The 14149-nt window shown below is 37.5% G+C and overlaps 1 protein-coding gene and 1 long non-coding RNA gene across 3 annotated transcripts in view; one reads left to right on the top strand and one right to left on the bottom strand.

Annotated features, from left to right (window-relative positions):
• LOC123271846 (putative aminopeptidase W07G4.4) overlaps positions 1-14149 on the top strand; it is a 155721-nt gene that overhangs the window by 92753 nt on the left and 48819 nt on the right. The gene's annotated exons all lie outside the window — the stretch shown is intronic.
• Positions 11343-12263, bottom strand: LOC123271931. Its single transcript, XR_006510963.1, has 2 exons — positions 12151-12263; positions 11343-11891 (listed from the first exon to the last, which is right to left on the bottom strand). It is a non-coding gene; the product is annotated as an uncharacterized LOC123271931 (long non-coding RNA).

The following is a 14149-nucleotide window of genomic DNA, read 5'->3' as shown; positions in this document are numbered from 1 at the left end:
CTACTGCTATTCCTTCTGGTGGCTAAGGTGTTATTTTTCCTTCCTTCTAGTTTCTGTCATTTGCCCTTTTTCTTTCAATGGAACGCAGCTCTGTAAGCACTTCGGTGGTAAACGTGCTTGTGGCGTTCCAGGCAGCTTCGGATGACAGCATTTCTTCTACTATTGACTCTGGTGTGATTTTCTTGTTCAGGATCTTCTCTAACTCATCACGCTGTGGGTTAAAACGAGGGCACTCAAAGAAAACGTGCTCCGCATTTTCAGCAACTCTTGGGCAAGACGGACACTCTGGGCAATCATCGTGCTTAAAGCGATAAAGGTACTCCCGGAAACAGCCGTGTCCTGACAACATCTGGGTCAGATAGTAGTTGGCCTCGCCGTGATTCCGGTTAAGCCAAACGTCAATCCTTGGTATGAGACGGTGTGTCCATCTCCCTGTTGTCGCGGCGTCCCACTGCGATTGCCATCGCGCGATGCTGTTCTGCCGTTCTTTAGCTCTGAGTTCCTCGGCACTTTGTGCGGTTGTCCTCTTTCGTTGGTAAAGGTTACGTCTTTCCTCAGCTAGGACTCTGAGCGGCAAAGTTCCGGAAATGACACACACTGCTTCCTCTGATATTGTTCGAAAGGCGCTGGCTACTCTTAGCGCGCTCAGTCGGTAAACTGGACATGCTTTCCTCCATGATTCTTGGATCTCAAGTGCGTCGGCCCAAATGGATATACCATATGTGAGGACCGATGTAACTACTGATGATAGCAATGACCTCCTTGTCTGCTTCGGGCCACCGATGTTGGGCATCAATCGTACTAGGTTGGCTACTACTGCTGATGCTTTGGTGGTCACGTGTTCAACTTGTTGTTTAAAGTTAAGTCGGGCATCGAGCATCACTCCCAGATATCGAATGAATGGTTGGGATGTGATTTCTTGGTCTCCGACGTTTAGATTGATCGTTTCCACCACTTTTCTGCTAGTGATAAGTACAGCCTCGGTCTTCTGTTTAGCCAGTTGTAAATTTACTGTGTCCATCCACTGGTTAATTCGCTCAAAGGTGATAGCGAACATATGTTTTATCTCATCAAGATGCTTGGCGACTATTACTACGGCTACGTCGTCCGCGTACGCTACCAGTTTGACGTTTCTTGGTAGTTTCAGTCTCAGCAATCCGTTGTACATGACATTCCAGAGAAGTGGACCGAGAACAGAACCCTGCGGTACACCTCCAGTAACATCATACTCCTTTGGACCATTCTTCGTGTCATATCTCAGGACTCTATCTGTGAAGTAGCTAGCGACTATCCTTCGTAGGTATCCTGATACGTTCATCTCTTGAAGGGCTTGCATGATGCAATCCCAGTTGGCGGAGTTAAAGGCATTTTTATGTCTAAAGTTGCCACCAGGCAATATTTCTTCGTTCCCCCTTCCATCTGGTACCGGCGATTGCGTCTTTGGCTATACCGACAACCAGGTTGATCGCGTCCAGGGTTGATCGTCCTTTCCGAAATCCGTACTGATTGTCTGCCAAGAGTGGATCGACAACTGCTTCTATCCTTTGGTGGATTATACGTTCTAGTATCTTACCGGCTGTATCCAGCATGCAGAGTGGACGATAAGATGACGGTTCTTCCGGTGGCTTTTTCCCTTTAGGAAGTAGTACCAGCCGTTGTTGTTTCCACTTCCGAGGAAAAATCCCTTCCTTCAAGCAGATGTTGTAGACGTCGAGGAATAACGCTGGCGCTGCTTTAATAGATGTTTTCAAGGCAATATTAGGGATTCCGTCCAATCCCGGTGCTTTATTATTCCCGACGCGGTTACAAGCTTCCATCAGTTCTTCTTTCGTGACAGGTGGAATATCATTCAGTTCGTCCTGTGTCAACAGATAGTTGAAAACGCGCTGTCGTGGAAACAGCGCAGTCACGATCTTCTGTAAGAGTTGAGGACACGTAGGAGACGGCATTGGCTGATATTTCAGGTGTGCCATGACTACCTTGTAAGGTCTACCCCACAAGTCTTTGTCCACCTCGTTGATTAGCTCTTTCCAGCAGTTCTTCTTGCTATCCTTGATGGCTTTGTTTAAATGTCGACGAGCTTTCTTGTATTCTGCGACTAGTTCCGCTGAGTCAGGCCGCCGATAACCACGCTGAGATATTCTTCTTTTCTTGAGACACTCTTTCCGTAGGAAGCTGATGTGTTCGTTCCACCAGTGCACCGAAGGTCTTTGGTTCATGCCCCGTTTACGGGGCATGCAGGTATCGCAAGCCTGGGTCACTCTCTTCATCAAGTCCTTGGTCATTTCTTCTGCAGATCCAGTAGTAAGCGGTTCACTATTTAGGGCAGCTACTAGAGCACCTGGGTCAAAGGATTTCACCTTCCACCCAACGATGTCAAGTTTCTTAGCCGGTCTTCTAGGATTCTGGTCCTTTGATACTTCCCAGAGAATCGCATTGTGATCGCTGGCCGTGTAGATCTCCATCACCTTCCAGTCGTAGTTTCCTCTGATGAGGCTGCTGCTGACAAAAGTAAGATCCACAATAGAACTTGCGTCTCCTTTAGTGTACGTCGGCGCATCGCCGCTGTTTAACAATACTACATCTAACGTAGAAAAAGCTTCCAGTAGTTCTTTACCTCGAGCGTTGGTGTGTTTGCTGCCCCATTCCACTGCCCAGGCGTTGAAGTCTCCAGCTATTGCCACTGGGTAGTACTGCTTCGCGTCCTCCGTCAGTCGATCCAGAAAGTCCATGAATTCAACAATAGTGAGGCTAGGTGGTGTGTAGCAGCTGTAAAAGCGGATGCCATCTACCGATGCTGCTACAAAGCCGGCGCTGCCATTGTTAACGACACTCTGGAAGGGAGCTTGCGACAGGACCATATGACAGCTTTTTTGGTGCAGTCAGTTTCCCATGGTTGGCCGCCGAGGTGTTTATACGGTTCCGATATAAGCACAAGGTCAAGCTTCTGTTCACGTACTGTCTGCATGAGCAAATCATGTGCCGCTTCACAGTGATTGATGTTTAGCTGCAGTATTCTCATTTTCGTTTATCAGTTATCTTCTTGAGTGCCTCTTGGTATACTGGGCATCTGCTTGTGCCGGCATGATGGGCGTTATTCTCTGTACCGGATTGATCCGCACACAGTGCGCATTTAGCAGGCTTATTACATTCGGCGATTTTGTGTCCCTCTTCTCCACATTTAATGCAAAGTTTGGAGCGGTCGACTTTACTTGTGCACTGAACCGCACGGTGTCCAAAATGCCAGCATTTATAACATCGGACTGGTCTTAGTACTGTTCTAATACGACAATTGGTCCAGCCGATCCTAATCTTACCGTGTTCTCCTACCACTTTCTGCGCTACCGTTGCTGCCAGAGTCACCGACGCAATTTGTGTTCTGCTACGTAAGACCTTACGAATTTTAATGGCCTCTACTGTTATACCACAATCGTTTCCAGCTGCCTCTTGTAAAGCTGTTAGAATGTCATCTTTAGTTGTAGTATCGTCAATATCGCGAATTTCCAGGTCTTCTTCAGGTCCTGTACTAATGACATTTGCGTCCTCCTTAAGTATTCCCGCGATAGTCTTCTGCAGGTCTTTACCTCTATCACTACTGCCTTTCGACAGCGTGATGAGAATGTTCCCTGTCGCGGTCCTGCGTATCTTCTCGACTGTGTTGCGGACCTGATCTGGGCGAACGTCCGCCTTGATCCGTGTAAGTATTTCAGAATACTTATCTTTGTTCGCTGGACGGATAATAAGTGCCTCCGGTCTCGTTGCTGTTCTTCTTGGCTTCTGGTTCGGCTTCGGTGGAGGCACCAGTGCGTTTTCTGGGGGCAGTTTCTTGCGCTCCTTCTTCTTGTCCTTTCTGGACTGCACCTTTTCCCAGCCTGGCTTCTTGTTCTGTTCACAAGAGTTTTGTGGAAGATCCTTAACCACTTCCTGCTTCTTGATGGGATGACCAGGTCCAACGTCTTTCAGCTTCTTGGGAGTATGAAAAGCTCCGCCTTCGGGAGAACGAATTTTTCTTTTCAACTTCCTCAGGATGCGGCCGTCTTGGTCAAAGGATTCAGTCTCTGCCGTTGTGATAGTTTCACTTTCTTCTTCAGCGACTGATTCTCCGTCACCTTCGGCTCCAGTGTCCATCGCTTCTTCAACAACCACTTGACTGTTTCTCTCCGATGTAGCACAAGGGGGTGCGGTGTAATGATGAGCGCCATTCTTCGTCCAGTTTCTTGAATCTTCCAAGAGCATTGACTACACCGGTTGTCTTGGTCTTTATCTCCTTGTGGATATTGACCTTAGTTTGGACAAACTCTTGCAGCTCAATGGTCAGCTTCTCAAGGCGCTCCAACGCTTGCGTTCTCTTCATGTCAGCGCTTGCTTCAATCGCTGCTTGTTGAGCATGAAGCCCGTTTCTATTCATGTTTGTTTCCTGTAACGTACTCATACTTTTTTGATTTACCAGCGCATCGTACGGAGTGGAGCGGGTTGCCATAACTAGGAACGGGTGTACCCTCGGAGATAGTACTCCTACCCCAGTTCCCTGAGGCCTAGCCGACACTTAGCCAGTCCCGGAATACACGGACGGACTAGACTCGCTCGGAGCGGTGAAGATTCCGATCTCTAACACTCACTGCGTACTTCCTGATCAAGGCCCGAAGTGGCTGGCTCCTGATCCACTGCTGCAACTTTCACCTCGGCAGAGCAAGCTCACATCAGCCGTGGCCTGCATCGTCGGAAACTACGATACAGGTTCCGGACACTCCCAGTGAGTTACTGCAGGAACCAATCGTCTTGCTAGGTCAGTTAGTGTGACCAACCCATTAAAGGGGAGTTTTGTCCACGGGAGCTTATTTTGTTTGGTTATTTTGCTTGGCTCCTACCCGCTGTACCTCATCAACTAAGAGATTAAGTGTCATCCAAGGACAGCGAGCGTTCTCCCATCCGCTCGGGGAGACGCGCCCGGTAGCAGTATCTCTTCTGCCCCGAGTGTGTGTGTGTGTGTGTGTGTGTGTGTGAAAGTATGTGAACCGCTTATAACTTTTGAACGGCTTGACCGATTTCATCGCGGTTGGTGCCATTCAAAAGGGCTTGACCAAACTTAGATTTTGAAAACTATTTGGACCGATTCAGATCAATAAATTTTGAGAAATCTTAAAAAAACTGAAAAAAAATTTTTTTTCACATGTGGTTTTTTTGGAATAACTTTTAAACGGCTTAAAGGTTCAATTCCAAAAACTAATCAGCTCTTAACCTCAAAAAACCACGTCGATTGCCACCAGTCCGGTCAAAATCGGTTGATTTGTTCGAGAGATATCGTGAACGAAAGAAAACCGAAAAAAGTGTTTTTTCGGAATAACTCCAAAATTCCTAGCGCGATCAATTCAAAATTTGAGATTCTTTGTGAGGCTTGAAAAACTGCGTCGAATGCTTCTAACCGCGTAAAAATCGGTTTATTCATTCAAAAGTTATTGCGGTTTAAAAATTCAAGAAATAGTGTCTTATCAAATCTCTATCAGACTTTTGGGCTCGAAGAGTTTTAAAGCATAGGAAAGCAATCTCTTTGAGCTCGGAGAGCTCAAAATAACCCATAAATTGTATTTTTGAGCTCGAAGAGCTCAAAAACGTCATTGGTGCAATTTTAAGCGCCTAAGTATGGAATTAGCGGGAAGTTGCAGGAATGGCCTTCAGGGTCAACCGTTTTCCTAATTTTTTTTTTGAAGTAAAGGCATATCGGATTACAATTCATGAAAATGTATTAACATTCCATGAAAGTTTATTTATAACTGACTGTTATTTGTTTCAGAGTGAAAAACATTTTTTTTTTTTTATTCTTTTCAATAGTGAAATATAATAACCGCTTATAAGCAAATGCCTTAATCTTTCATAATAAAAATACACTTTTAATTTTTAAGGCAATGAAAAAATTTGTAATTTGTTGCTTCCATTGTGTTATTGTTTATTTTATTTTTCATTTTCTTTTCATGAAAAATAGAAAATAATTACGCATAAGAAAATTATTATTTTATCTGATTCCATGAAATTATATTATATGATATTATAAGTCGTCGGTTTATATAAAGTGTATCAAAGTTAAATTTTTACACTTAATTTTTATTCAGAGGTCGGAAGAATAGTTTACTGACAATGAATAAATATTTATTCTATGATCCAACGTTGAAAATTCATTTATTGATGGTTTAATGAGCTTAATAAATAGTAATCAATTTTTAACTTCCCGCTAAGAAAATCGAAGATTTTCAAAAATCGGGAAGTTATTGTTTTCACTCCGTTTTGCAAAAATCGAGTTTTCATTAAATCTCGATGTTTGAAGGTCATAGGAAGCTTCCCTGACTACTCCCACGAGGTTGTCACTGTGTGTGTGTGTGTGTGTGTGTGTGTGTGTGTGTGTGTGTGTGTGTGTGTGTGTGTGTGTGTGTGTGTGTGTGTGTGTGTGTGTGTGTGTGTGTGTGAAAGTATGTGAACCGCTTATAACTTTTGAACGGCTTATCTGATTTTATTGCGGTTGGTGCCATTTGAAAGGGCTTGGCTAAACTTAGATTTTGAGTATAATTTGGACCGATTCGAAACAGTAGATTTTGAGAAATCTTAAAAAAACTAAGAAAAAAAATTTTTTCAAATGTAATTTTTTTGGATAACTTTTAAACGGCTTTACTGATCAATTCCAAAAACTAATCAGCTCTAGATAATAAAAAACCACGTCGATCGCCACCAAGCTGGTCAAAATTGGTTCATTCTTTCGAGAGATATCGTGAACGAAAGAAAAGCGAAAAAAGTGTTTTTTTGAAATGACTACAAAATTTTTGATTCGATCAATTAAAACCTGAAAATTCTTTATGAGGCTGATGAAACTGCGTCGAATACCGCCAACCGCGTGAAAATCGGTTGATCCATTCAAAAGTTATTGCGGTTTGAAAATTCCATAAGTAGTGTTCTATGAAACTTCTAGCAGACTTTTGAGCTCGAAGAGCTCAAATACATAGAAACACTATCTCTTCGAGCTCAGCGAGCTCAAAATATCACATAAATTATATTTTGAGCTCAAAAATCTCAAAAACGTCATAAGTACAATTTTAAGTACCCAGGTATGGAATTAGCGGGAAGTTGCAGGGATAGCCTTTAGGGTGAACCGTTTTACTAATTTTTTTTATCAGGGGTTATTAATCGTTTTTGAACATTATAAAGCATTATTTGAAAATTTTTTCAAAATATTAGAAATTTTACGCCTGTATTATAACTGACGAGGTCAGAATGTCCCGATTTTATCAGCCTGACAAACTACCACCCGAAATTTCCGTTACCGACACTAGCTAAATTAATGTGTAGCCCCCGTGACGTCACAAGACGACACGAGGAGGGGAAAATCAGCTACGAGCCTCAAAACCTGAGCATTGATCGACACTTCGATCTATCCCCCGGTGTCAACTACTACGTTAGATATTTCTTAGTCAATTTAACATACCACTATTACCACTATTAGGTGATTACTCACCAAAACTTACTAAAAATTCATAAAAAGTATTGTTAATTATTCTAATTGATCTAATATTCACCTATCTATTTACTACGACTATCTATATTCAACCAGCCAAAGGGTCAATCAAGGACGAAGGGGCATCGTTGCAGTTAAAAATTTGTAAGTAATTAAAGCAAGTTAACTGGCACGCGTGAGAACTTCTGTCTAAAACTAATAAAATTATCTAAAGACGAAGACATTCATTGGTTCACGGGACCCATACAAAGTTTCCGATGCTTAACAATTTCCGTTCATTGGCCAACGCACGACTACTAATGCTCGGCCAAGTATCGGCATTTTGTATCGGCCTAGCCTCGGTACACCATCGGCTTTTATGTTCGACCAAACATTGGCGATTTGTACTGGCCTAGTCTAGGTAAGCCATCGGCTACCGTACGATATTTATTATAGTATAATGGTATGTGATTTGATTATCAGCCATTGCTTGGCAGATGCTCTGGCTAATTCTTTATTACACTTGAAAACAATTAATACGTATTAGTCATTATTATGTTGTATTATTGTTTTAAATTTTTTTTAATCTAACGATTTGTTTTGCCGCCAAGGCAAAAGAGAGTTGGTCACCCTGACTCTCATTACTATACTAAAATCTTAACTATACTCGAGACTCAACAAGAGTCGTTTCTATGACTGTGCTCCACGAGGATGTCCAATAACACATTTTGTAATGGCTGCTGCACCTGCGCACCATGAGCTAGCGGGAAGAAGCCCGGCCGGCACGAAGCACGAGGCGCGAGTCGCCATGTGCGAAGTTCAGTTGTGTTTGAGACCTGTGACCGACGCAAAATACCCGCTAGCCTCGCTAACACTTAATTTCATTATTCTGTGTTTTTCATTGTGAACAATTACATAGTAATACATCCATTCTGATATTAAAGTAACTCATCTAGTTAATTAAATTCGTATTCTTTATCGTGAAAATAATATAAATTTATCGTAATTAAATTTAAACACTTTTGATAGTTGTGACGCAGTACTTTGGTGTGGCGTCGCGGCCATTGTTTTAACTTACACGCCGTGTAATAAGACGCGTAATTTCATCACCTTTAAATATTAGTTTAACTTCAAAATCTTCAGTAACGAGTAATAATTAATTAGATTTCGAATAAATTTAGCTTCATAATATACAATTTAACTTATATTAAAAATATTGAACTCAGTGCTTCTCACGTAATAATTATCAAATATTGCGATTTATTTAAGGTTCTCGCGAATAATGCATAATTAATAAAAATAAATTAAAAACAGTCATAATCACGAAAGAATTCAAATTGACTAATTTAAGTCTAATTCATCTCAAATTAACTAACTACTTTACATTATCAGATCATAAATACTTTGATCCTCTTGGATCAACTCACTCGATCTTCCAGATCAAACACACATTTGATCCTCTCGGATTAAAATTCTCAGATCTTCTCGGATCATCATTAACAGGTCGACGGTTAACCTAAATAACCTATCGGCGGCTGAGATCATCTCTCACCCCTATTGTATCTTCAATACAATTCTTTCACTTATACACACACATATTCATGTCATACACGACTGTATCTATCTTCGAGGAGTTTTTCTCTAGTCATTACTAGAGTTTTCTCCCATTGGGGAGTAAATTATTTATAATTATTCGCCCCAACACCGAGTGTTTTATTTTAAATTTAGAATTCCTGATCCTGATTCCTGAATACTTAAGAAGACAAAATAATTACGGAAATTCTCCTTCTTGGAGAGTTTGCGACAAAACACGATTGACCAAATTGTAAACTAATATGTACTAAAAATTAGTAAATCAATTTTTAAAAAATATCTTAAGAGATTTTTTTAGGAGAAAACACCAATTCAAATTATTAACAATGTTTTTTTTTTATACATATTATATTGATCATTTTTTAGTTTTTAATATTGTTATTATTCAACAAGCTCTATTAGGATTAAATTAACATTTGTTTTCACTAAAACAGATTTAATAAATTAATGAATATTTTTTTAGAAGAATTTTTACATTACCCAATCAGTTAAAACTATTTCTTTTAGTATTAAAAAAAAAAAATATTTTAGCAAGAAACTAATGATTTTTAATAAATGATTCATTTACTTATAAATAGATTTATGAATATAAATAAAAATATGCAAATATAAATATATAGATTTATTTACTAATAAATCATTTATTTTTAATTAATTTTGAACTTCTTGCTCAAAAAATGAAGTTTTAAAAAATTGGGAAGTTATTTGTTATTATTAAAATTCAGAAATTGTTCAATTATGAAATAAATAGAAAAATTCGTAACAACAATCAAGTTAACTCAATTATACTGAGAAAAATTGATTGTTGAACATTGAAATGATTAAACTAAGAACACTACATTCAGATCAGTTAGCAGCGCCCGTGACACCGCTCGATACTTCCACGCAGACGGATCAGGTTCAAATCTCTCCACACCCGAATTTTTTCAGAATTAATTTCTACCAACCAGTAGTCCATCACCTCAGAATAATAATAATTAAAAAATAAACAACGAAAAACAAATTTTTTTTTATTATTTTACCTAAAATTTGATTTTTTGCCTATGCTTGGCCGATGCTCGGGCAATGCTTGATTACTATGTTCGGCCGACGCTCAGTCGCCTACATCGGCTTGGTGTTACCATCCGATACTCGCCCAGTCTTGGCCCAACGATATTTCACGATACTCGGCCGATACTTAAAGATCGGTTACCAGTCTTGGCCCAGTATTGGGCCGATCTTCATTTTTTGTATGGGGAGCGGAATATCCCAGAGCAGCGAATCCCAATTTTTAGAAGTTTAGGCGATTATTTCTTATCCGCGAGGTTTAATGGTCTAAATAATTAAATTTTTAAATTAAGCAAAAATTTAGTGTTTCAATATATATCCATATATAATTTACTAGCAGCCCGCACCGGCTTCGCACCGGTATTCAACGAAAATTTTAAAACACATTATAGCCTATGTCACCCGGGGAGCTTATTCAATGCAAACAAACAAATAAACAATCAAATCTTTTTTCTTTATAATATTATACTATTGTATAGATTCCTACTGGTATTGTTAGTATTGACAATTACGTTCAAAGAAACACCGGCTTAACGTCAATGTAACTACTTTTATCAGCTCGTAAAAATTTATCTTTAAAAGTTAAATTTTATAATTCTTAGTTTATATAAGTTAAAATTAGTTTTATCATATAATTATTGATAAATTTATTATTTCCTGTGGATGAATAACTCCAAATTAGAAAAAATAGGTTAAAAGCATGTTATCAAATCTTTTTTAATTTAAAAATGTAAAGTAGCTAATAAAGTTCAGATGAAATGTACTTAGGTTAAGGTATGCTGAAAATCTTATATCATTTTCTTGAATGTGAATTCCAGCTTTTTCAAAAACAACTACAAAACATTACAATTTTTGCATTGCGAATAATACTAGGTGGTTTCACTATGAAAAATATGATAATTTTTTAACACAGATTGCTAAATAAGTGTTAAGATGTTGGAAGAAAAGAAAATATCAGCACGCTTGAATTTTGAATAATCTCAGAAAATAAATTTTACATTTATGATTTTACATTCCACTTATATTTATTGGTTTCTTTATAATTGATTACATTCAATATTTTTTAAATTATTAATACAACATTTCTTATAAAAATATTTCGTGTGTAATACATAATTTAACTAAAATTGTTTTCAAGACAACAAGCTAGTCTACCAAAGTATACAAAAAATTAAAAATATTATTTGTTTTATTTGGTGAAATGTTTTTTACATATTAAATTTACTCTTCAATTAAAAAACTAATAGCAAAATTTATGTCAACAATATTCAATGTAAAATTTAGAATTAACTGAAGATAGTACATGTTAACACTAAGTAAGAGTTCGATCATTTTAATATGTATTACATAATTCTTTGTAAACGCAGAACTTACACATTTTACAAAAAAAGGTCGTTTATATTAAATTAACGCGGAGCAATTCGATGGTTTTGATTTGAATTTTGTATGCAAAGTTTGATCGCCAAAAGTATCAAAATTCCGAATACCACAAGTGGATAGCTCCACCACGGAAACATGATGATCTATTGTATTTTAATCGAAAAAATTATAAATAAATTATCTGAGTATAAATATGAGATTAAATTTGATCGTCGTATCGATGAATTAATGATGAAAGCCGACGATCGATGATTTTGAACACAGAATTTGGTCGTAGTCTCTTGGATTACAAAATTGACTTCTCGTGAATAAGCAGACAATTTTTCTTGTTCTTGTATTAGACCCACTAGCAAAGTCTCACCACAAAAATTTGAACTTTGAATGAAACTTTATCCTGAAACAATTATTTTATTTATTCATACACTGATTGAAAAAAAATTAAGTTCACTCAAGAGAAAAAAATTTCGAACCAAGATCATAATTGAGAATAATTTAATTATTTTGAATCAAGCTGGAAAATTCTCAAAATAAAAATTTACTTAAATCAAAAACGATTTTTCAGTTCACCAATTTTTTTGCTTGATTCAAGATAATAAAATTTTTCATAATAATGTTCTTGATTCAAAATTTTTGTTTTTAGTAAAATGACTCACGTTTGATTTTGAATAATAATTACTTCATCTATCTACACTGGCAGTTTGAATTCACAAAAAATTCACATTGAATAATAAGTTGTTTAAAAAAATTAGTCTAGAATTTAGCAGCTGCTTAGTCCATGCAGAAAACCCCCAGAGTTGACAAAGGGGCCAGGCTTGAGCCAGTACTGGGAAACCTAGCTTCGGCGTACCTGTATTGGCCCATGCGTGGGCCAGGCTGTTTAACCCAGCCTCGGCCATGCCAATGATTATCCAACCTTGGGCCAAGACTGGCTAACCTAGCCTTGGCCATTCATTGGCGACCAAAACGTGGGCCAAGACTGGTTAACCCAGCCTCGGCCATGCCAATAATTATCCAAGCTTGTGCCAGAACTAGGTCACCCAGTCACGGCCACAATGATTCCCCAAGGGTATGCCAAGATTGGAAAACCTACACTGAAAAAAAAATTAGCTTGATTCAAGAGAAAAATTCTTGAACCAAGAAAATAACTTTGAAGAGTTTAATTGTCTTCAATCAAAACGAAAAATTCTTTAATTAAATAAAATTTACTTAAATTGAGAAAAATTTCTTAGTTTAAGAATTTTTCTACTCAAATCAAGAAGATGAAATTCTTAAAAATTATTTACCTGATTTAAGTAAATTTTTTTTTCTTTGTAGCCATGGCCATTGAATGGCAACCCAGACTTGAGCCAGAATTGGGTAACCTAGCTTTAGCCATTAAATGGGAAATTCAAACTTAATAAATCATTAAGTAATAGAATTTCAAACAGTAAATATTTATTGTTCAACGAATATTTGCTAACAAATTCTAAAATTTAAAATTTATTATTTAACCAAGACAATTGCATATCGTCAAAATTGATGTAGTCTTAAAAAAATTAAAATATAATAATTTACAGTTGAATTTTTAATATTGATAATTTTAAACATGAAAATTTATCATAAGATATTAAAAATATACAGAACGATGTACAAAGTTTAAAGAAATATAAGAACTTGACTCTTGAATTTTTTTAATTATAATAAACATTTGTAAAAAATAGTTAATTTTCATCGAAACAGAATATTAAATAACATAAATTATATAAGTTAAATTGATGAATGATGTGAAGATCGGTAGTTTTTAAACTAATATATTTTTAGTAAATTAAGCCATGAATCCCGATCCGAAAATTCTTTTGAAGAATTACTAAATTTTTATGATTACTTCTTCACCATAATAATTTTATCGGTATGAGGTCTCATACCATCAGAGAAAATTCAGGTGAAATTTAACAATTAAAATTCAAAGAAAGATTTATTTACTCAGTGACACTTTTTTCGGTAACCGAAAAAATAATAACTCAGAAAATGCTCAAACCAGGAATCGAACCTGGATTATATAAATTATATAAATAATAAACCGTCACACTTCGTTACCATATAGATTTAGCTTATCAGAATAATGAGATGTGTATCAATTTATCGGTCGTACGGTGTAGAGGTTAGTTATCGGTCTGGCAAGCGCACGGCTCAGGTTCGAATCTCGGTTAGAACGGATACAATTTTCACTTTATTTCTATAATTAGCAACAGTTAGGTTTGAATTTACTTTACTTACAAAATAAAATAAAAAAATAACATCCCAATAATTCTTTTTTATCATTTTTTATCAAATGGCATGGGCCAGACTTGAAAATTAACTATGGCTCAGCCCTGGTAACCAGGCTTGGCCCATCGTTAACATCCCAGACTTCAACCAGGACTGGGCCAAGCCTGGCTTACAAGCTTGGCCCAGAGTTTTACATAGTTGGGCCAAGCCTGGGCCAAGCTAGGCCTCTTGGTACTTTCCTCTATGGAAGTCTATCAATTATATCAGGTGTATTACTCACAATCAAAAATTATTCATTAGAAAAAATTGACCACGAGTTGCACAAGTTGCTGTCTATCTGAATAATGATCAAAATTACCTGATCGTTAGATATGTAGGAACTATACTTGATTGTAAACTATACTC

This window comes from Cotesia glomerata, linkage group LG9, assembly GCF_020080835.1.
Source record: "Cotesia glomerata isolate CgM1 linkage group LG9, MPM_Cglom_v2.3, whole genome shotgun sequence".
Classification (NCBI taxonomy): Eukaryota; Metazoa; Arthropoda; class Insecta; order Hymenoptera; family Braconidae; genus Cotesia; species Cotesia glomerata.
This window is presented reverse-complemented; position numbering and strand designations above follow the sequence as displayed.